The sequence below is a fragment of the Phocoena sinus genome, chromosome 15 (assembly GCF_008692025.1).
Source record: "Phocoena sinus isolate mPhoSin1 chromosome 15, mPhoSin1.pri, whole genome shotgun sequence".
In the NCBI taxonomy this organism is placed as follows: Eukaryota; Metazoa; Chordata; class Mammalia; order Artiodactyla; family Phocoenidae; genus Phocoena; species Phocoena sinus.
Window position 1 is genome coordinate 87111368 of NC_045777.1, and position 22185 is coordinate 87133552.

The following is a 22185-nucleotide window of genomic DNA, read 5'->3' on the forward strand; positions in this document are numbered from 1 at the left end:
CAAGGCATCCTTTGCACATTCTCCTAGGTCAACTTTTAGAACGATTTTATCTCGCTCTTCAAAACACGCCACCAAGGTGCGGACGGGAGCGCACTGAACCTAGAAGTTAATTTCGGAAGAACCTTCAGGTTTTATAATATTCCAACACGGCTTATCTCACTGTTCTTGTTTTCTTTGGTATCTCTCAGGAAAACTTTACAGACTGCCTCGCAATGATGCTACTTTTTTCTTGTAAATGCATTCCTAGGATGCCCATGGAGGTTTTTTTCGTTGCCATTGTGACTAGGGGCTGTTTATTTCATTATGTTCTCCAACTAGCTGCTGCTGGTACAGATAAAAACTATTGATTTGTGTATGTCTATGTTCTGTGCAGCCCAGTACCTTCACCAAGTTCTCATATTATTTTTTCACTCAGTTCTTTTGGGTTTCTGAGGTCTCAAATCACATTGTCTGCAAATAATTACAATTCTTTCTTGTTTCCCGTTTAATTCTGTTTCGTGTCTTATTGCTACGTCCAGAATATCTGGACAAAGATAAAGGGCACTGTTGGGGTTTTTTGCATAGAAGTTTTTGAATTGGAATCATTAAAAATCTCCTCATTTGGAATGACACTGGCTGTTGAATTGAGACACAGATTCTTTACTGTGATAAGAAAGTGTCTTTCTAGTTCTATTTTTAGCAGTTACTTTAAAATCAGAAAGTGGTGTTGGATTTTATCACACGCCTTTTGTCATTTATTAACACGGCATTACGGCTGAGCTGTTCATACTATGTGTTATTGTATTAATAGATTTCTCTACTATTAAGCCATCACTGAATTCTTTCAATAAATCCTACATAATCATGGCAGATTCTCTAATATTTTGTGGGACTGAATTTGTCTGTGTCTTATTGAAGATTTTGGATCCACTATTCATGGGCGAGATCCCTCTGGGGTTTCATTTCCTGGACCATCTTCACAGTTTGGGTGGGGCTTGGGGCCCTTCTCACATCTACCTGGGATGATTTCCTCCAGACAGATTGCTTCTGATGGAGGCCTCCTGGTTCTACGAGCTCAGGGCCTCCACGGCAGATGTGCCCCGGACAGCCGTGTCAACAAATCCCATGTACCACTTTGTAAAGTGCATGGCCGTTTTATCAAGTGAAGCGTCACCCCTGACTTGTCTTTTGCTCATTCCGGGTTTACACGAGTCAGGGTCGGCTCAGAGCAGGGTAAACAGCAGAGGAAGCTCCGCTGGGAAAGCTTATGACAGGCATCTCATCTGGTGTCATCTGGTGACTCCAGCACTGGCCTCCAGGAGGACAGGGAAATGCGGGAAGGGCTGCCCAGGGCCTCGGAGGGAGACCCCAGCCCCCTCGGGTGACGTTAGGATTGCACCACCACCCTCACAGGGCCTGCTGGTTTCCGTTCCGCGTCATCTGTGTGTGGACAGATGGACATCACATTAGGCCCAGATGAGAGTAAAAGACACAGACCTTCTCAGAACGCCCTCTGTAAATGAGGGGAAACCACGCTTCACACGGGAGGTGAGGCCACGGCTGCTACAGCAGATGGCTTTCCCAGAACTTCCCCTCCCATCTCGCCTGTGACGGGACCTGACTCCCCCTTCCACCACGAGGGGGGTCTCCCTCTGCACCCCTGGAAGCTGGGGGCCCCGACACCGCTCTGGCCAGCAGCGCTGGCAGACGTGAAGCTGCGTCCATCCAGGGCACAGCCCTCAACCAGCCTGGCAGCCATCTCCCGTCTCTTGGAAGAGCTGCCACCTAAAACCAGCGGCTTCCAACACGACGTGCTGGAGAAGCTGCAGGCTCGGGGGTGGAGGTGGGGGCGTGGAGGGCGAGCCACGGAAGAAGCCCCCCCCCAGGGCGTGTGAAGCTGTGCGGAGCTGACGTGAACCACGCAGCTGGGCCCTTCCCGAACTCCTGCTCCCAAAGCCATGGGCCGAACTCGGGCTCCCTTGTGCCCCCGAGGTTGGGGTCGTTCCTTACGCAACAGGAGTAACTGGCACAGGGCTGAGCACCAGTGAACAAGGAGGGCTGGGCCCCGCCCCCCAAGCCTTGCCACCCCCATCTGTCAGAGGGCCCAGCTTTGCATCTTCAAGAACCCACGGCAGGACCCGTCCGTGCTGCCGGCAGTGAGGCGGGGAGTTCAGAAAGGGGGTCTGGTTTTGGGGGGTCAGGGAAGGCCGGTCAGTGTCTGAGTCACAGGGCAGTGGCATGGGACCTGGCCTGCTACTCACCTGCTGGGCCGTTTTGTGGAACTTTCTTACCTTCTCTGAGACTCAGTTTTACTTTCCTGACAAATGGAGCCATCGACAGCCACTCCCGGGGCCATCAGGAGAGTGAAGTGCGATGGTGTTTGTGAACACGCTGGGCTGGGCTGGGGGGAGGGGGCCTGCGTGTCCTCCATCCCCTCCCTTCACAGGCCCTCCCTTCACAGGAGGCGGGACCCCGTGGTGCCATCAGATCCCCGATCTCGGCTTCTGAGCCAGCACATCACCCAGCGTTTCTCTCTCTTCTGGAAAGTGGGAACAGTCACTGTACCCCATGTGCTCACCGGTTTGCACGAAGAACGCATGTGTCAGGTCCTCCCGGCACCCGAGCTCGGGGAGGGCTGTGGTCCAGGGGCACAGGGACCAGGGAGGGTCTGAGCAAAGTCAGAAGGTGCGGCCAGGCCTGGGAGCCTGAGAGTTGGGGCGGCATCTTTCCCCGGGGGACATGGGGCTGGACCCAGACGGGGGGCTGCCTGCAGCTGCCCCTCTGCTCGCCCGGCCAGCTCTGTAAATCCCCGCCTCTCAGTCCATAAAAAAATCCACCTCATAACACACCAAACATTAATTATAGCCAAAACGCCAGGAAGGGGATTGGTCTGGAAGAGGCTGCTCTCATGCTAGTCACCGAGATGCTCTGGGGGCGGGGGTGGGGCCGGCGGGTAGGGGCTCCTGCTTGGGGCTCTGAGGTGAGCCTCTCCCCACGACACGGTGCTGGGGAGGCGGAAAGTGGAGGCCAGGGCGCCTGGGATCTGGGTGAGCCCAGACCCAGGGCTCTCAGCCCCCCATCTCCGTCCCCTGCAAACAGGACAGAGGCCCACCCACGGCCCTCTCAAGTCCAAGGGGGTGACAGTAATGATTAGCGGGTGTGGCCGGAGCCTCCAGCCAGGCAGAGCCCGGGAAGGGGCTGGGGGCAGCAAGCTGAAAGAGCAGGTGAGCAGAAGCCCCCCTCAGGGGCTGGGCAGCCAGCCTGGGTGGCACGGGAGGTGACTGCTGGAAGGTCACTGGGTCACTGCTGGGAGGTCCCAAGGAGGCAAAGGGAAGATTCAGCCCCAGTTACTTGGCCCTGAGCCTAAGGAGATCCCCCCACCAGAATAAAAGGCCTTGTCTCCATCATCTCCGGCTACCGCAGGAAGACCAAGGCTGCGCACTTTGCGCAGGTGGTGGGGAGACCTTGGCTGGCAGCCCTGGAGACTCGCCCCCCCATCTCAGCCCTGAACCCTGTGGCAACGACCCTCTTCCCACATTCTTTCACTCACTCATTCATTCACTCAGTGTTTACTGAGTGTCTACTTCCAGGGACAGGACAAGGTCGCTGTCCCCATGGGTCACAGAATGTGTGTGAAGAATACACGATGGGATCGCACAGCCCTAACCTGACCGTGGACTTCAGTCACATCACTTGGTGCTGTGTGCCCCGGGGCAAGTGGCTCACCCGCTCTGGGCTTTAGTCTCCTCATCTGTAAAATGACTCATGGAAAGCACTGACTACAGCTCCCGGTTCAACAAGCGTGAGTCACCCCAGAGCAGAGGCCTCGTAAGACTGCACAGAACATGCACCGCAGAGCAGAGACTCCGCTGAGGTGGGGGCATCCCAGCCGACCCTGAGGACCCCTCGCTGCTCCGCGTGACGGGCTCACATCCCCGCCCCCCAGCCAGCCTGCACTGACAGACAGCCTCCTCTCTAGGTGTGGGACACACGACCTCAGCCCCCATCCCCCGCTGGTCTGTACTCAGGAGGAGACGGGAGAAGAGGGGGCTGGGGGACCCTCCTGGGGACACACGTGACTGGCAGATCCCCCTGGACGGCGGGCCCCCTCTGCAGCAGCTCCCCACCCCAGGTCCCTGAGACCCAGGGGTCCCGGAGGCCACCGTGTGGGGTGGGGTAGTCCTGCAGCGAGGCCGCGCGGGGCATGTGCTGCCACCTGAAGGGCACGGGGAGTGAAGGGGGAGGGGCGGGGGTGGCACCCCACCCCCTGTGAGACAGAGGCAGCCCCGGGTCCCCATCCCAGGGCCGCAGGCGGGGTGGCTGCTGCTGGGGTGGGGGGCACAGGGCTGGGAGGGGTCAGCCCCTGGCAGGTGGGGGCCTGGAGGCCAGCATGTTACAACCCGAGACCCGCTGGGTGTGTGTGTGTCGCTGAGTGCGACCGTGTGTGTGTGTGTGTGTGTGTGTGTGTGTGTGTGTCCCCAGGCTCTGACCCCTCGGGTACGGGTCTACCACCTGCCCCCCCCCCCCGCCGTGCTGCAGAGGCACACCGTGTCGCACACGAGTGTAAGCCCCGCCCCACAGCGGGCAGAGCAGCTGGAGGACCGTCAGTGCTCCGTGTAACTGACGAGGTGGGAATCGGCCCAAGGCGGGTGTGAGGGCGGCCTCCCTCCTGACAGCCCTTCCTCGCCGAGCTGAGTCCTGCCGCACCCCGCCACCGTCTGCCGGGCGTCTGTGACTCTGCTCCTGGTTTGCAGGCCACACGCGCTGGTCACCGCCTGTCCCCCCGGCCAGTGCCGGGACCTGGGGGGCGGCTGTGGGCGGGATTTCAGGCAAGGCGGGCTCCCTCTGGCACGTGGTGTCACCACCCCAGGGCTACCACTAGGTCGCCACCCCATTCCCTGGCTCAACCTCCCCTGAGCGTGGTGCCCGGCCTCTGCTGCCCGCCGGGTGTTGGGGTGCCAGGGGCAGCTGCCCCCAGGTCCTAATCCCAGAGGGCTCCCGGAGGAGAGTCTGACATCCGTGGGTGGGCACTGAGAGTGACACAGACCACGTCACTCAAAGGACCAGGGACGCCCCCAGTGGTGTCTGGGTGGTCCGTGGCTCTGTCCTCACCTGGTTCTCAAGGTGAGCAGCAGTTTGGACGAAGTCTGAGAGCCTGCAGGAAGGGGACAGACGCCGGAGGCCGGGAGCAGGACCCAAGCATTCCCTCCAGCTGGAGTAACGGGTCAAATCCACCTCAGTGCAGTACGCGGGGCGAAAACATGCCAGGAAGGAGGTCACAGAGAAGCATGGCTCCACATCACTCAGAGCGAAAAGACAGAGGCAAGAGGAGGCTAACAGGTCAATGCAGCGGCCCGAGAAGGTAACTCAGGCCGACTTAACAGAGGTATTTCAGGTAGCACAGAGGAGGTGCTGATCGGCACTGCTCCAGAGGGTCGGGTTCCAGACCTCACAGGAGATAAAAGCTCACGCTCGTAAAGCACCTACTATGCGTCACTCTTCTGACAGCTTTACGTCTTGTTCACATTATGTATTTAAACCAATCTGGTGAAGTCAGTACTGTTATCCATTTTACAGAAGAGGCACGGATATGTCTATTAACTTGCCTGAGTTTCCACGGCTACTCAGTGGTGGGGCCGGGTTCAAACCCAGGCAGTCTGGCCCCAGAGCCTGTGTGTGTGACCACGCGTCATGGGGCCAACAGATCAGTGTTCCAAGGCGAGTGACCCTTGGAACCCTTGGTGAAGCGCACACGCAAAACCCGGGGGTCCGAGGAGAGGCAGGAGGCAACGGGGGTGTTTGGCTCCGTCCCCACAGGGCGTGCGTAGGGCACAGGGGCGGAGCCTGTGTGTGGACACCGCGTGGGACCACTGTCCCCCGCTGGAGGACTCCCAGGGCCAGCTGATGCGAGCCTGGGCAGCCGGCCCTCGCTGAAAAGCAACCGGGGCGGCACCGTGAAGGCAAAGACGCACGTAGCCCGTGAGCCCAAATTCCTGAGAAGCTGCGACGGGTCCGAGGACGTGCGCGACCGAACCGAGGGGTCCTCCGAGAGACCTGACTAAAGCACGCGGCACGCGCCCGGTGAGCGCTACACGGCAGGGACGGGAGCCTCCGAGCCGCGCACGCGCAGCCGCCCACCACCCGGGCCTCGGTGCAGGACGCGGGACTCGTACAGGGTGCAAGCGAAGAAGGCAGAGTCATCATCACAGAACTCAGTGAAGGACTTGCTTTAAGGGGGAGGGGAACAGGATGAGCCCTGGGGGTGCCGGTGGGGATGGCTGCGCGCCAATGCGCTGAGCGCTCCTGACCTGCACACTTAGATGGTAACTTATATGTTGTGTGTATCTTACCACCATTAAAAATTTATAAGGAAAAGGGGGAATAGGGTCCGAGGGGGGCACACAGAGGCTTCGGGCGGGGCAGGGGGAGGTGGGGGCACTTGAACGCGGCCCTCTGTCCCCTCCAGGGCTTCCCTACGACCCAGGCAGTGACTGGGGTAGGGAGAGCTTTCGTGGTATCTTTTTCATACCTCGGGCTGCATTAAATATTTTATAATTAGTGAAATATTTATTAGAGATTTCTTCAATATTTGAGACATCTTAATATTTTATAAGAGATTTTAAAATGTTTTGAAAAGGAATGGGCTGCTGTGTGAGACTGAGCTCCCCGTCGCCAGAGGTGTGCAAAGAGAGGTAGCATCAGAGCAGGCACTCACACTGGAGGGGGGTGGACTAGAGCAGTGATTCCTAAACCAGGAAAACCACCAGAACACTTGTGAGCTTTAAAAACACAGCCCCCCAGGACCCGACTCTGGTTTCTGTCTCGAGGCCCCACTGGCCTAGCTGGGGCACTGTTTGGTCTGTGCTTTGTTTCCAGGCCCCGAGGACCAAGCCCAGGCCACTCGGGCTGTTGACCAACTCGGCCAGTCCCAGGGCTGGGGCAGAAGGCTGTCCGTTTCACAGCCATTGAGCAGAGGATGACATGTACCAGCCCCGAACTTGATCCCTAGAGTTGCTGGCCAAGGGCCTTCAAGGACGTGTGATGCAAGGCTCCCACTGCACAGATGGAAACACTGAGGCCAGAGAGGAGAGGGGTGTCAGGACCACGGGAGGGGGTTCGGCGAGGACGGAGGGCGGGCTGGAGCCCGAGCCTTCCTGCCTTCTTTCCGGGGCCTCTCTGTATCACAGGCTTCACGACCCCCAGTGGACAGAGCCACGCTAGTGACCCCCTGCAGAGGTCCTTGTCCACCCTGGGTCCCTCCGGCCAGGCCCGGCCTCCACCAGGTGCTGAGGAACCGTGTGACGGTTGAACTTGGCAGCCTGGGCAGGTGCGTAATGCTCTCTGCAACGGCTCCCGGGAGAGGCCGAATCCCTGTCTCACGAGCCGACAGCTCTGACGCGCCTGCCTCTCCCACCCAGTCGACAAAGAACTTAATGGTTCCTACGTGCCAGGAACCCCGCCAGCGAGGCAGGGCAAACAGGGTGAACCGTCCAGCAAGGCGCCCGCCCTCGTTGTGCCGTCCCAGCGAGCTTGAGGAATCACATCAAGAGAACCTTCCAGCTCTGGCCTCTGCCCTCTAAGGGCCTGTACTCACAAGCCCAGAGAGGGCAAGGAATTTTTCCCCGGGTCACACAGCAAGGTCACAGCAGACCCAGGACGAGGGCCTGGCTGTCCTGAGCCCTTCTCCAGGGGGCTCCTCTGTACCTCCACCCCAACCCCGCGCCAGGACATCAGGGCCGTGCAGCAGCCCCGGGGCTGGGAGTCCAGGAGGAGGTCGTGCAAGTGAATTAACACTGGAGCTGGTTCCCTTCTGCCTGCGCTTCCCCCACAAACAGGGTGCCAGAGCGGAGGGGCTGAGAGCTGGCTCTGCAGACGAGTTGCCACTCGCCAGATGAGGGCCTTGGGCACGCTGCTAAATGTCTGTGTCACTGCTTCCTCATCAGAAAGCCCACAGGGCTGAGAGAATTAGTTATAATCACGCCAGATAACTGTCATCAAATGTTTGATTTTACAAGCGCTGAGGCACGTATTTAAACGCTATTCAACACAAAGCAACACGATGACGGGTCTTATTTGACAGACGAGGAAACTGAGACACCACAAGGGCAAGGGAGCACGTCAGTGGGTTGGCCAGGCTGGGACCTGGACCAGGCGGACGGCGTGGGCTGCCCACTGGACCGTCTGAGTACGAGAGGTCTGAGCTAAGTCTCAGCGTCATCAGTACTTCCAACAATAACGTAAGGATTGTCTTACGTTATAAAATAAAAAGTCATCGTAACAGCCGGGTCTGTGGAAAGGGGGGGCCCAAGTACAAAGATGGGGGCGCTCAGGGGAGGAGGGGATCCAGTCCAGGAAGGGAGAGGTGGTCTCAGGGCCCATGAAGCCCGAAGCAGGAAGGGCCTTCCAGGACCTCGGGCTGCACTGGCCACATTCCTGCTCATGACGCCAGGCAGGGGGCTTGTCTGGGCCTCACCTGCCCCACCGGGTCCGACTGGGTCGGTGAAGGTGGCTGCCCGGGTCCTTCCCCAGCACACGGCCTCGGGGTGCTCTCTGCTGCACCGGGGCTGGGGGCCGACACTGGTTGGGGGGGTGGGCCCGCCGCCCCCTTTCTGGAGGCTGGACGGGCCTTGAGAAAATCAAAGGTGGGCGAGGGACTCCCGGGGCCCCGGCTGGAGGCTTGGGACGACCCCTGGCTGCTTCCACCCTCCTCTTCCCAGCAGAGGGGGTGGGTGGTGGTCCCAGGGCTGCGTCCCAGCGAGAACCTGGGCTCCCTCGTGATGAGGGAACCGGGGTGGGAGTGGGGCTGGAGAGGAGAGGCGTCTCCTTGGGACAGCTCCAGGCCACACGGAGCTCACGGTGGGAGACGTGCCGGGATGCTGTCTCGGGGCTGAAAGAGAGGAGGCCAGGGCAGGTGCCACACACACCCCCCCCAGGGACCTGTTCCTATTCCTGGTCTCAGTGCTCGTCACCACCCCCGTCACCCCATTTGAAACGAGTCCTCGGGCCCTGCTGTGTCTCTGGTTTTCATGATGACGGCACAGATCTGCCAGGGGCCCCAGGAAGCAGCTCCCCACGGACTCAGTGTGAACAGCACGTCCACACGGCTCCTGTTCCAGAGGCCCGGGGGCCCTGAGCCCCTGATTCTCCCCTGCAAAACGGGGACCCCTGGCTCCCACGCTGCCCGCCCACCTCACACAGACAAATGGCGAGCAAGTCCCCCCCACGTGTCAGATGCTGGGCCAACAGGGATGCAGAGGCCAGCAAGGGCCGATGCCTTGGGAATTGCCGGTCTGGTGGGGGAGACAGAGCTCCAGCTGGCACGAATGACATGTAATCGTGAGACAGCGCTGCGGGGAGCTGGCACAGGGGGATCCGTCCAGGGGTCCAGGTCTCGGCCCGTGTTCCCAGAGACCTGAGAGAGAGCTTGGCTATGCAAAGGCCATAGGTGAAAAGACGGGCGGGGCCTATGAGGAAGTACAGAGGCCAGAAGAGCTGGAACTTGGAAGGTGGGGTCGGTGGGTGTGAAAAGGAACGCGCTGGGGCAGACCTGCTGGGAGCTCTGATCTCAGCCCGGGGCACTGGGGGAGCCACGAAGTTTCAGTAGAGAGGAGAAAGGATTACCCTGGCTGTTGACGGAGAATGAACTACTGCAGGAAACAGTGGGTGTGCAGGGTAATAGAGAGGAAGCTGCAACAGTCATGAAGGAGGGAGGACGGGGTTCTGGGCTGGCTCGCGGAAGGAAACGGAGAGATGAGGGGAGGCAGCCACGAGACACAGACAGTACCCGGCGGAAACGCACACACGCGTGCGCAGGGAAACTCGGGTGCTCACAGCAGCACTATTTGTAATAGGCCCAGCTGGACACTACCCGCTGCCCGTCAACAGGAGCCCAGACAGCACACCATGGCACATCCACACCGTGGGACAGTCATGACACAGCGACAGGACGGGCGAGCCCTAAGGACGCTTAATGTGATACATGTCACAAACACAAGGCTTGAATGAACAATTTACAGAGTTCCAAAATGGCAGAGTGGTTACAGGAAGGCTAGTGGTCACCCTTGGGGTGGTGGACGGAAGGGGACACGAGGAGGGCCTCGGGGGGCTGGTGATGCCCTTGATCTTGGTCCCAGGGACACGAGTGTGTCCGGTTCATAAAAGTTTATTGAGCTAAACGTACTTGTGACTCCTGCACTTTTCTGTCTGTTACGCTCCAATAAAAGATTCAAGAGAGAGAGAGAAACGGGGTACTTAGGAGGTCAGACCAATGTCACCTGGAGATTTACTGGGTGGTGGGAGACCAGGGGCAGTGAGTGACGATGAGTTGGTACAGTCAGAGCCATGCCGAGCTTGGGGTGCCTGTGACGGAGGATAAGGGGAGATGCCAGGATGCCCAAGGCCTGGGCTGGGCAGAGAAGACCAGGCAGTGAGGGGAGATGGTCCAGGCGCTGCCCGCACGGTGTGGCTGAGGCCGGGCAGGGAAAGGGCACAGCAGGAGAAGAAAGCGTGGGCAGGGACTTCAGGAGGACCCACACTTAGGGACACCTGAGAGGGAAGTGTGTCCAGAGGCAGGAGGGCTCAGATGCCAAGAGCAGAGAAGAGGATGTTTCAGAACAGAAGGTGTGATCCGGGGCACTGAGTCCCGGGCACGTGGGAACCTCTGAAGTCACAGGGCGCTGTAATTGTCGGGGTCCCGATTTCACCGATGAGCTGGGATCAGGGCATGTCCCAGAGGTCTCCTCCGTGTGTATCAGGCGAGTATCACCTGTGCTAGAACCAGCCCAGGCCGCAAGGGCTCAGAACACACTAAAGAGGGGCAGGGGCAGGTGGGGGACAAGGCTGGCACGTGCAGGGAGACCAGGCGCCCACGCCGTGAGCTGAGGATGGACAGAGGGGCTGACGGGGTGCGGGGAAGGGAGCCATCTCTGAGCGATGTGTATGTTCACGGATGGGTGTGTGCAGACCAGACTCTCAAGGATGAAGGAGGGGGAGGGGTCTGGGGGGGTCGGGGCTGCCTGACCCAGACCTGGCCCTGTTGGTGGGGAGGGTGGCCCTGGGGTGTGGAGAAGCGGCAGGGGCGGGGCAGCATTCAGCGCCCTGACTCTGTGCAGGTACTCAGGACCATGGACAGCTCTGGGCTGGCCCTAGATGCTCCGTAGAGGCCTAAACGGGGAACCCAAGCTCCTGTCTCTGGGACATCCCACCTTCAGCACCGCAGAAGCCCAGGCTCAGAGAGGCTGACAGACGTGCTAAGAAGGAGGAATGAGGGCATGGCTGAGACCATGTGTCACTAACACAGGGCCTGGGGGCTTCACTGTCCATAAAGAGGAAACGGACAAGATGATCTGTCCCTAGGTAGGGTGACCACAGTTTGCCCTGTCAGTGTAATTATTAATACTGCCTCTTTTTACTCCCAAAAGTGTTTCTGGTTTGGGTGCTAAATTAGAGAGTCACCCTCTTGCTGGAGGACCTTTCCGTTCAAAATGTACTAATGATTTCCTCTTGCTCCATAACTTTCAGTAACGGCAAGCTTCCTGCCCAGACCAGTGAGGCTCTGGGAGTGGACAAGTCACACGCCAGCCCCATCCCCCATTCACCAGCCAGGCCGGCCAAGGATGCCCTGCACCTGCTTCTTCTCCCCACAAGTCCTGAGGCCACAGGACGTCCAAGAAGAATGCGTGACCGAGCTCTCTTGTTGGTCACCAGTTTCTATCCTCCTCTTCCTTTACTACTGGGACCCACATAAAGACTGTGGTTCCCAGCATCCCTTGCAGATAGGCAGGGCCTATGACCCAGTTCCAGCCAACGGGATGTGAGTGGAGGTTGAAGGGCACCACCGCTGAATCACTCCCTTGAAAGGAATGGGCATGCATGCACCCTGCCCAGTTAGGATGCAGATGTGATGGTGGGAAATGCAGCAGCCACTTTGGTCCCAGACACAGAAGCCACAGGTTATAGTGACAGAGCTGCCCTACCAGCCCTGGGCCACAGACTTCTGGGCTGCTTTGTGAACAAGAAATATCCAAGTTCTATCTCATTTGAAGTATCGTATTTTTGGAGAACTTTAACGGCTCACTAATAGAGATGAGGGCCTTCTCACTCGGGGGACAGATTACTAGGGAGAGAGCTCGATGGGATCTGGAGATGCTCCGAGGGCCAGGAACAAAGGAGAGGCAGAGTTGGCAGCCCCACTGCACACCCTGCAAGCTTGTCCCCCCCACTCTCCATCTTACCTCTCTCCACCCTCCCACCACAGCCCAGGCCCGGGCCACTTCCTACGCTGTGTGCATGCCAAGTGCTATGCAAACACCCTTTCTCACATCTGGAAAGGCCTCCTCTTCGCCACCCACCCCAAGTCCTGCCCATCCTTCCCTCCAGGAAGCCGGCTCTGTCCGGTCTGCTTCTCTGAGCTCTGCGCACTCACACATCCTGTCTGGAGGGCTCAAGGCCCACGGGAGCCCCATCCCCAGCCAGGCCTGGCCCTCCAGCTGCACAGACCAAGCACAGCGCCCACCTCTGCCCACCCTCCCCAGGAGCCTCAGTGTTGGCGGGTCAGCCTGGAACTGCAGCCGGCCATATGCGCTCAGCATCTCAGGGCCGAACTGCAAGCGACCAGGCCAGAGGCATTCATGGGTCCGGGGCCAGGACACGCAGGGAGCCCCTGCGGGCTCCAGGCACCCTTGCTGTCCACGCAGAGAGCAGCGAGGGTGGGAGCCCTGGGCGCGGCGGGGGGCAGGACCCTCAACCCTTCTCCACCTCCATTTCCTGGGGGCGGTCACAGCAGTGACGCCTGTCACTCAGGGCCACTGTGGGGAGTGAGCTCTGGCATGGAGAGGGCCTGCACAGCGGCACTCAGTAAATGCATCCTCCCTCCCTCCACCCTTCCCTCCCTCCTGAACATCCTGGCAGAGAAGCTTCTCTAGAGCTCTGGGTCACGTCCATATCAAATCACCACGACGAAGAAACAACTGTCTGCTGGTTCCCCTTCCGGCTCCCATGCCCCGTGCCTGCCGCCCTCTCTGGCCTGCTCCAAACCCTGCTCTTCACCCCATTCCCCCCTCCCATCACCCCCACAGCTGTCATCACCCCGGCCTGGGCAGCGGCCTCCCCTCGCTGGTCCCTCCCGCTCCCCGCACGCCCCGACCCACTCTGGCTGCAGCCCTGGCTGTGAGTCACTGGGGCTGAGCACGCAGAGGAGGGGGAGGGCAGGGCGGAGCCTGGGGCCCCCCTGGGATCATGGGGACACATATGCACACGTGTGCAGGCTGTGGACATCCACGAAGCAGGAGGTGGGAAGGGGGGAAGGCAGGGAAGGAGGCAGAGGTGGGCTACTCCTCGGTGCCTCTCATTCGCTTCATCAAAGGACCCCACCAGCAGCTGCCACACCCCCATCGTATGGACGAAGAACAGAGAGGTTAAGTGACTTGCCCCTGATTGCACAGCTGGCCAGCACCGGGACCCATAATGAAATCTGGGACCTAGACTGGGTCCCTGGCAGTGGTGCCAAGGAGACAGGTCAGAAGTCAGGTCTACGAGGGAGGGGGCGAGAAGCTCAGGCTGAAGGAAAAACCCATAGCAGAGATGGGTGCACGGGGCCCCAGGCCCAACCCAGGAGCCCTGGCCCAAAGGAGAAGGGGTCTCCAGGGCCTGCCCAGCCAGAGACAGCCCAGAACAGGAGGTGCCCCGAGGCTCGACCCTCCTCCTGCGAATTCACTTCAGGAACCACAGGGTGCACGTTCTATGAGGAAATGAAAAGGCAAATTAAGGTCTAGGAGCAGAAACGTGGCCCCGCGTGCCTGGCCCACCAGCTGGCTGGAGGGACACAAAGGCCAAGGAGGGGCTTTGCCGGAGGCCCAAGGGGGAGCACAGGGACCCAGGGCCCAAGAGGGCTGCGGGAGAGGGGAGAGACGCTCCCCCATCCAGGGCAGCTCTGTACAGGCTGACTGGACACCCCCACAGGTGGCTAGGGCAGCGTGGGTCCGCGGGGAGGAGAAATGCGACTGAGGCAGAGCCACCCTTGAGCTGAGCCCACCGTGGACAGACAGCAGGAGCCAGGTGTGGGGTGGAGTGGGGAAGAATGCCCCGAGGCGGGGCCACGACTCATCTCACGAAGGCCAGCACGTGGCCTCGTGAACACAGGGCAGGGGTCTACCGCCTGGAAAACAGTGGGCACCAAGTAAGTATGCGACAGCTAGAGGGACCATTTAGTGAGAACCAACCATGAGGCAGCAGTGGACCACAGTGGGCAAGAGAACAGGCTCAGGTTGTTATCCTGATAACAAGGAACAGACTCGGCCAGTATACTCCCTTCCCTTCACCTCCTCTGCTTTTCCCACCTGAGATGCAGATACGATGGCTGGAGGCACAGCAGCCATCTGGAGGCCACGAGGACAAATGCTAAGACTGGCCAAGGGGGCAGCTACAAGGAAACTGAATTGCTGATAACTTCCTTAGACTGTGTACCACCCCCACTGCTGCACTCTTTACGCGAGAAAAATGAATTGCTACATGGGGTTCAACCACGCAAGTGTCAGGTTTCTTCTGTCTTGTTCGGCCAAATTCAATCCCTAGCTGACACAGCATAAAATAATGCTGAATAATTTCATTAGACAGTTACTCTTAATTTAATTCTTTTCAGTGCTGCTGATGACATCAAAAGAAAGTCTCAGATCAGGGCCAGTGAAGTCTTGAACACCTGTGCACACTTGCTGTTTTCCCTTTTTAATAAAGCGATAGCAGGCCTTGGGCTCTGAGCTTCCTCGGGGCCGCGGCATCCAACTAGAATTTAATAACATTGCTTTGTTTCCACTGAATTTATTTTTATGATTATGAATTCTATTTATGGAAAAGGAGGCTTGTTTTCTATTTGTAGTAGTGCCATAAAAGTTCCCTTTTAAATAAATGTATTTAAGTTTTTAAAAAGTAAATTTACTTAGAGAAAAACAGTAAGAACACAGTCAGAGGGAGTGTGTGTGTGTGTGTGTGTGTGTGTGTGTGTGTGTGTGTGTGTGGCGGGGGGGGGGGGGGGCGTGGAGGAGAGGGTAACATGGGTGGCTACTGCCCAGCCCTGCACTTCGGCTGCTGGGGACTGTCTGCTCCTGAGCTCCGGGTAGGCTGAAGGCTGGGGGCTGATCTCCGTTGTTTGTCCGGCCTGGGGCAGGGAGTGGACGGCTGGACCCCTGGCGTCGGGAATCTCGAAAAGGTGGAGCTCAGAGTTGTGCGCTGGGCAATCAGGTGATGAGCTGTGAGCAGGGGTTTGAAGCCGTCCTGGTAACCAAGCCACTAACTCAAAGTCTCAGCTCCTGCCAGCCTGTCTGTGTGAGGCCCCGACTTCAAAAGCGGGGCCTCCAGGAGCAGGCGTGACCTTTTGCTAATTAGCTCGGGCTGTTTGCTCTGCGGCCGCCAGCTGATCTCTGGACAGCAGCTCTAACTCTAGCCACTGCTGCCTGTCACCATCCGGCAGATAAATAACTCCGCTCCTTGGAGAGGAGGGGGTGGGGAACCATGACAGCTGGAGGGCTGGGGGAGGGGCGGGGATGCGCAAGAGGGGAGGGGGCGGGTCCCGACGGTGCTGGGTGGCAAGTCACCCTTAGGTCATGCCAGCTGTGCTGGGGAAAGCGTCACCCCCTTTCTCAAAGAAGAAAACCGAGGCCTAGGGAGGGGAGGGGTCTTACCGAGAGGGGGCTGGGGTTCCAGCTCCGCCAGCTCCCAGATCTCCCTCTCACCCACCACCCACAGCCCAGGGCCGCTCGCTGGGCTCTGTCCCTGGTGCTCAGCACAGTGCCGGCACAGAGCTGGCCCTGACAGGTCACCTGGGGCCACCAGAACACGCAGAAGGTTCCTTCTAGACTCTAGTCATTGCTTCAATAAAAGACACTTCTAAGGACGAGGTCTTAGGACCAGGAAACGGAGGAGGAAGGAGGCAGGAATAGACCAAGAAAGTTCAAGTCGCTGAATGACAAAGTGTTCTACCTGGAAGGGATCTCAGGAACAACAGCCCAACCCCCAGGTGCCTGGAGAAGACCTAGAGGCGTGGGCTCCCCCGCCAGACCCCGCAGGAGCGCCACCACTGCTTTGCCACCTGCCTTCTCAGGTGGGGCGGGGCTGGGAAACGTCCCATCCATTCATCCCACAAACATTCACTCAGCGTCTGCCACCCGCCAGGCTCAGGAGGCTGCCCGCGGAACACGCAGCCTGGGGCCAGTACGAGGGCTCCAGGGCCAGGGCAGGAGGGGGGTGCCCCCCGGCCGTGGGGGTCCCGGACTAGCTCGGGTGAGCCCGAACTTGACGCGGGCTGGGGAGAGCGGGCACCTCGGAAGGAAGGGAAGAACTAACATTTATCTAACGTGATGGGCCAGAGACACTCCCATTTCATGCTGGGGGGGGGCAAGGGGTGATACCCCTTACTGTTTGCTGAGCGCCTACTGTACACCAGGCGATTCACACATCCCACTGAACACTCTCCTTAAGGGAGAGATTATTATCTCTACTTTACCGATTTAAAAAATGTGAGGTCATAAGCGAAGTCAGCCAGAAAGAGAATGACAAATACCTTATGATCTCACTCACATGTGGAATCTAAAATACGACACAGGGACTTCCCTGGCGGTCCAAGGGTTAAGACTCCATGCTCCCGATGGAGGGGGCGCGGGTTCGATCCCTGGCCGGGGAACTAAGGTCCCACATGCCACGCAGTGCAGCCAAAAATTAATAAGTAAATAAAATGAAATAAAGTACGCCATGAACTTATCTACGAAACAGAAACAGACTCACAGACATAGAGGCCAAACTCGAGGTTGCCAAGGGGGAGGGTGGTGGGGGAGGGATGGATTGGAAGTTTGGGATTAGCAGATGCAAACTAGTACGTATAGGATGGATAAACAACAAGGTCCTACTGTAGAACACAGAGAACTATATTCAAAATCCTGTGATAAACCATAATGGAAAAGAACATGAAAAAGAATATATATATATAACTGAGTCACTTTGCTATACAGCAGAAACTAACACACCATTGTAAATCAGCTATAGTTCAATACATTTTTTAAAACATGGGAGGTCAGAGGTAGTGAGTGACCTTTCCAGCATTGTACATCCAAAATTCAGTAGAGTAGGGTCTGTCCGACACCAAATTCACTCCAAAGACAGACGGACCTTGGAGAGAGGATATTCCAGGCAAAGGTACCACCATGAGCAAAGGCACAGGGTAGGAAAGGACTGAGCTGATGCCAGGGCCTCAGCCAAACCCTGGCTGTCCTGCAACTTCACGGCCATGCCAATGGCCTGAGGTCAGCACCCCCGAATCCACCCAGCCAGGCCCTAAGTGTACACTCTCTACCACAGCCCTGGGCCTCCGGGGTGTCCTGTCCACCCCTGCGTCACGCTCCACTGCTGTGTGGTTCAGTCTGGACGCCCATGGGGGTCTTAGGCTACTGTGTGGCCAGAGCTGACCCCCACCCCAGACTGCCCTATCTTCTCAACAAATCCATGGAGAAGGTTCTTGGGGATCCCACCATATTTCATATGGGAAACTAAGGCCCACTGAGGGGCAGGTGCCAGTCTCTGTCACACGGAGTTGGTGGTAGTGTCGGGGTCAGAGCCCAGCCCACCCCCAACCCCGACTTCCTGGATGATATCAGCTAAAGAGACGGGGGGCCATGGTGCAGCATGAACTGTGCATCCTCACACCCTTCCCTCCTGCTAAACCTGGAAGCTCCTGGAGGGACAGGGGTCTCCACCCACCATGCCCAGCGTCTGGCAAATGGCAGGCACTCGATGGCCGTCTGGAGAATGACGGAAGGAGCAGTGACCAGGCGGCTTAACCCCGTGACCCGGTCCCAGCCCAGTGCTCCACCCCGCCCGGCCCACGAGTTCCAGCCGCCCGCACCTGCGCTCTGACCCTCACCCCACGCCAAGCCTGCCCGCCCTCAGGGCTTTGCTCGGCCGCTCCCTCTGCCCAGGACCCCTGCGGCCTCTGCTCCTGCCGGAGGGCTCCTCTCCGTCCTCGATTCCTCTTCAGAACCACCTCCCCAAAGCCTCACTCTAAAGCCACGCTGAGGAGCCATGTGCTAAGCTTCACAAATCCCCAGACGCCTCCTCTCACAGTCCGTTAGAGTGGGCAGAGCGTAAGATCACCATCACTTTAAATAAACCCAGTTTACAGGATTCTTTAACAGCTGGATACAGCAGGCAACAGTCTACGTACGGCAAACACCCAAAACCTAAAATCCACTTTTCAAGGTACCGTGTCGTTTACCAACAGCACCTCCTGCTGGTTCATTGAAACATTACAACCCAGCTCTATCAGACAAGGAAACTCCCATTCACAGCACCCGCCTATGAGCCGTTTGAAAACTGCTGAATCAGAGTCCCAGGACCACATGAAGTACTTGTGGCCTGGAGAAACCCAAGATACAGTCGACAGAAGAGGGCATATCTGTGATTTCTGAACGCACTGAAGGAAAACAGCTTGTCCAGCTACCTTTCAGCTGGAGGTGAGACTCCCAGCAGACGCAGCACAGCTGGTCACTGAACACCTGGCCACTGGGATGGCAGCTTCAACCCCCATCATTCACTTAGGTATTCAATTCAGCATCTCAGATAATTTTTTCCATATAAGCCTGTCTTCAAATATACACTGAGTCAATATTAACATATACTGCGCTGCAGGTACGGAGCTTTACGCTCCAACACGTGACGCTGCATCTATTCCCATAAAGTGGTGGACGACGAAATCTCTTTTACCCCACAGAGCATCCCCTGACTCATCAGGGGAGGATACTGGACAGGCCTGAGCACGGCCACTACCTACTCAGACCATTCTCGGGTCCCCTAAAACCCCCAGTTCCTCTTGTTGAGTCTTAGGGAGCCCCTGCGGCCTTTACCCGTTTCCTCTGTGGGATGGGCAGCACCTCTGAATGGGAGCCAGACCCTAAAGGCCGATTGTTTTCTGCAGGACAGTCGAATTTCACCCCACCCCTTCCAGGCCGCACCCATGACCCAGCACACCTGCTTCCCAGGTCGTTATGAACTGGCCCTGCCCCCTTTGCCAGGACAGCCAATGAGCAAGGACATCCCCTACCTTCGGGTCAGGGCCCACCGATGACCTGGCCTGTCTGAGAAGACCAGGCTGGTGTGTTCCTCCCCAAGGGGGTCGTAGGCATCACATCCTCGTTTCAGGACACAGAGGGAGAGCACGGGTCCAGACAAAGTACAGGACACAGTGTCACCAAGGCAGCTTCCACTGTGTGGAGACAGAGGGGAGAGAGGTTGAGACGGGAACGGGCCTTTCGGAAGATCCCATCTACCCGAGCACAGGGGGAGTCTCTGCCCTGTGTGTGCTCACTGTGTGGATAACAAAACGGAGGGCAAGTGAGGAGCTGACACAGAGGCAAGAGACCAACAGAACTTCGCGGTACGGGCCGGCTGGGCCCGTGGTCACTGCTGCGATTCCAGCCCACTCCACTCTGCGGTGGCCCGGGTGTCGGGCAGGGAGCCCCAGGAACAGAAACCTTAGACCCCCGGCCCGGCTCTGGCTGACATAATGAGCTTGTGACCTCAGCAATTCAGTTTACAGCCCGAGCCCCATCACCTGCCCACCAGGTGTGACCGATCATCCATCCTGGCTCAGCCCCAACCTGCGCTGAGCGTCCTCAGTGCCGAGGACCTTCCACGCACCTCATTTCACCCTCACTCTTCAATCACTCGAGCCCCACTCTGCAGGTAGGGAAACTGAGGACGAGGGGGCGTCCTCTTGCGGGGGCACACAGGGGAGATGCGGTAAGGAGCCGTGTTTGGACAAAGCCCGGTGCCACCATGCCACCGCTCTCTGCCTGTTTCCAGCCAACTCGAGGGTGGCACCACCTGGTTTGGGGCGAGGGGGTGCCCAGAGGAAACGGCATCTTTGGGACAAGGGGGATCCCGGGAGTAGGATGGGGGCGCTCGGCACACCTTCAGCCCCTGGAGGCCCGGCAGTGACCCTCAAGGGCCTGGGCAGGAGCCGGATCCCCACGCAGTCTGCCTGCGCCTCCCATCCCCCACCTCGGAAGCCCCCCAGGCTCCTGGGCTGGGGGTGGGAGCTGAAAGGGAGAGGGAGCCTGTCCTGTGAGTGCAAATAGATGAGAGAGTGGCGCATAATTACCTAAAATTGTTGGTTAGAAGCGGATGTAAATAACCAAAAAAATATGTGGGGAAGTGGGGGGAATGCTCATCAATTAGAGTTAATTACTTAACAGCTAATTGAAATAATAATGAATGTATTTGAATATGCTAATGAGGCTGAACCTGCCTTGGAAAAGGTAATTGGAATAAAAATAGAGAGGACGACGGGCTCAGAAGCTCCCTGAAGCCTGGCCCCCCCGGAGGATTCCAGGCTGAGACCGCAGCCCAGGGACCCAGAGGGCCACATCCCTTCCCACCCCCAACGCCTTTGCCCACCCTGGCTGCCCGCCCAGAGTGCCCTCTGCTCTCCTCTCCTGGGTCCCGGTGACCCCGACAGCCCCAGCTCGGCCTCCCAGCTGCCCAGAGCCAGCAGAGGGGCTGCCTCGCCCCACGAAGCTCCAGAGGAGAAGCAGGAACCTACGCTTACTGAGTGTCCACTGTATTCCCAGTCCAGCTTCGAAAGGAGTCCCGCATTACAGACGAGGAAACAGCTCGGGAACCCCAGGCACCCTGCCGTCTCGGCCAGCACCGGGCAGGGCCAGGGCCCGGGTTTCCGGCTACCCTCAGACATCCTAGCAAAGCTGTCCGAGGCGGACCAGCGGCCCCCATGCTCCCACGCGTGTGAGCAGAAGCCAGGCCACCGCACGGGGAGATCCGCGGTCCCTGGTCTGCGCGTGGGTCCTGCGGTCTCACACTACCTGAGCTTTCCCTCTCCGTCAGCATCGCTTGCAGACCCCAAAACCACTCGTGTGTGCACACACACGCACACACACTCACCGCACTTGGCTTTAACCCAGCCCCGGCATCTCGCCTTGCAGCCACCGTGCAGGCCGACCAGAGAGGCCACAGGAGCCCAGGGCCCGCTCCCACCCACCTGCCTCTGATAATACCTTGTCTTTCCGCAAACGGCCTAGAGCATCACCCAGGTGTCACCCCTCGTTCAGGCCCACTAGCTCCCACGGACCTGGGGCCCGGCGGGAGGCCTCTCCAGGGCTGCGCCCCTTCCGGGGTCAGGCTGATTGCACAGATTTCCGACGGCGCCTGCGCTGCTCCTGGAACTCTATGGGCCTGAACAGCCCATAGATACTGGAATCGCGGCACCTGTGGTGGGAGGAGCTCAGGTGAAGCCGGTCACAGATCCGAGCCTCGGCCCGGGAGCTGCCCCGTGCAGCAGATCTGACGAGGAGGTCTGCGGTTCGGGTGGAGCGGGTGGAGCGGGTGGAGCGGCTCGAGCAGGAGACACGGGGTGGGGGAGGGGGCCAGGTGGGAACCAGGCACCTGATGGAGACACGCTGACCGGTGGGACCTCGACAAGCCTCGGCTACCTCTCCGAAGAACAGAGATGATGGTGACCACCTCTCACCGGCCACTGCCCAGGTTGGTCTGAACCCACAGGCCTGAGGGCTCCGAAAGCCCAAGAGACCACCTGGGTTGGAGGGGTCGAAGGTGACGACCCCCGCTAGCGAAGTGTACACACAGTGATGCTGGGGGTTCACCACGGCCCCCAAAGACCGCCCAGGGGACTCCGAGTCTCCCTTCTATTGAGAAGACACCTGTGCAGGGCTTCTGCAGGTGGGAAAGCGAGGCCCAAACCCTCCATGGGGTTGTCAAGGGGGCAGAGAGCACGGGCCCCGAGGCTGTGGTCCCATCACAGAGACAGGAAAACTGGGGCTCCTGGAGGCCGAGGGACAGGCCCCAGATCACACGGCGGGGGATGGGGCGGCCGAGGCCCCCCTTCTAAGGTGCACGGTGCGCACAATCGGGTGGCGGCCCAGGACCCCTGCCGCGTCCGGGTGCCCCTCGGGCGGCAGAGGCAGCAGCTGGGGGGGGGGCGGGGGGGGGGAGGGGCCCAAGTCCCCCGCTTCCAGGAGGAGCGACTCATCCCCGGCAGACGTCAGTCTGGGTGAGGGGGTGGGACAAAGGAAAGGCCCCAACTTGGCATTTGCATTTCAAACACTTCTATCAGCAAAACAAATAACAGTAATTATACCATTTGCATATTTTGCGCAATGATTGTTTAGCGAGGGGGGGAGGGGCTCCTGCTGA

The 22185-nt window shown here is 58.7% G+C and overlaps 1 protein-coding gene across 2 annotated transcripts in view; it reads right to left on the reverse strand.

The window, feature by feature from the left end:
* Nucleotides 1-22185, reverse strand: part of ELFN1 (extracellular leucine rich repeat and fibronectin type III domain containing 1) — a 68568-nt gene that overhangs the window by 12339 nt on the left and 34044 nt on the right. The window contains exon 1 of one of the 2 annotated variants that reach the window (XM_032606193.1): nucleotides 19061-19078. The exons of the other annotated variant lie outside the window; for it this stretch is intronic. The gene's annotated coding sequence lies outside the window, so the exon portion shown is untranslated. Of the gene's footprint in view, nucleotides 1-19060; nucleotides 19079-22185 lie in introns of those variants that run through there. 2 annotated transcript variants of the gene reach the window in all.